The sequence below is a fragment of the Limulus polyphemus genome, unplaced genomic scaffold, assembly GCF_000517525.1.
Source record: "Limulus polyphemus unplaced genomic scaffold, Limulus_polyphemus-2.1.2 Scaffold1419, whole genome shotgun sequence".
Lineage (NCBI taxonomy): Eukaryota > Metazoa > Arthropoda > Merostomata > Xiphosura > Limulidae > Limulus > Limulus polyphemus.
In genome coordinates, this window is record NW_013667029.1 from 120682 (window position 1) to 122343 (window position 1662).

General features: G+C 37.6%; 1 protein-coding gene across 1 annotated transcript in view; it reads right to left on the bottom strand.

Moving 5' to 3' along the window:
- The window catches only part of LOC106463473 (echinoderm microtubule-associated protein-like CG42247), an 89559-nt gene that overhangs the window by 74201 nt on the left and 13696 nt on the right, over positions 1-1662 (bottom strand). The window lies entirely within an intron of this gene.

The following is a 1662-nucleotide window of genomic DNA, read 5'->3' on the forward strand; positions in this document are numbered from 1 at the left end:
GTTCATTCGTGGTGTTAATTTGGACTTTCAGATCACAGAAGAGTTGGACATCCGTTTGCAGCATGCACGGAACAACAACTGGAGAAGACATTTTCATGGAAGTGCAGAAAACTTTGCAATGCCATAACCTTCAGTGGAATCAGCTTCAATGTGTTACAGTTGATGAAGGAAAAAACATGGCTGGAGTGAGGAAGGGTCTGGTGGGGCAGATACGAACTAAGTTGGAAGATCTTCAACTCCCGGGCGCTCTGTGTATATACTGCATTATATATCAGCAAGCACTCTGTTGGAAAGATTTAGATGTTTCTGGCGAATTGAAACCAGTCATTTCTGCGGTGAACTTCATTCGGGGTCATGCACTTAATCTTTTCTTGAAGAAATTGATTCTGAATTCTGTGACTTGCCTTATCACACAGCAGTGAGGTGGCTCAGCTGCGGTAAAGTCCTGTTTCATTTTTATAAGCTCAGAAGAGAAATAGATATTTTTCTCACCGAGAAGAATAGAGCTGATCCACTTCTGTCAGATCCTACCTGGCTGTCAAAGTTGTCATTTTCGGTTGACATCACATCCCACATGAATGAATTGAACATGAAACTACAGGGAAAGGATAACCTTATCTGTGATCTCTACAGAATCATTAAAGGAATTCGGAGAAAGCTATCATTGTTTGAAGCACAACTGGATTGAGGAAACTTCTCTCATTTTCAGTGTTTCAAAGGGTTTTGCGCTGTAATCGCAGAAGATGTCAACCTCGAGTTTCCAATAAATATTATTAGTGACTTAATTCTGTCGAGATCTGAAAATCTCTCCAAAAAATGCTTATTTGAGAGTGACATTCTTCTGTTCCAGAATCCGTTTGATTGTAACCTTGATGACGTGCCAGTCGAACTACAGTTGGAGCTCATTGATTTGCAAGCAAATGACTTGTTGAAAGAGAAGCACAGAGAAGGAAAGCTTGTTGAATTTTATCACTGCTTACCTGATGATGAGTTTTCAAAGTTGAAGAAATTTGCCTCTGGTATGGCATCAGTGTTTGAAACAACTTATGTCTGTGAGCAAACATTTTCAAAAAGGAATTATGTGAAGTCAGCACATTGAACAAGGTTGACTGATGAACATTTGAAAGCAATTCTCTTGGTTGGATGCAACAATTCCAAAGCAAATATTGATGATATCTCAAAAGCTAAACACCAGTTTCACAAATCTTACAAACCTTTTTTGCTGCTTAGTTTGTGAGATTCGGATATGTGCACACTGGGTGTGATATAACTACCTTATTGCTAACGTCGTCTTCTTTGATAACTTTTTGGAAAATAAACATGTTTGTTGTCTTTATTTTTTGTGTATTCACTGTATTGTATTGAACAAAATGGTTATGCGGCCCGCACTCGTCATTCTCTCAGTTATCTAGCCCGCTGTGAAAAAAATTTGGTGACCCCTGTATTGAGAGATAACTGAACTTCCAAGTATTTTCTCTCCATCTATTGAGAGAGAACTTAACTTCCAAGTATTTTTTTTCTTAATTTTTTCTCCATCTATTTAGAGATAAGTGAACTTCCAAGTATTTTTTTAAATTTGTTCTCCATCTATTGAGAGATAACTGAACTTCCAAGTATTTTTTCTTAATTTTGTTTTTCCACCAATTGAGAGACAACTGAACT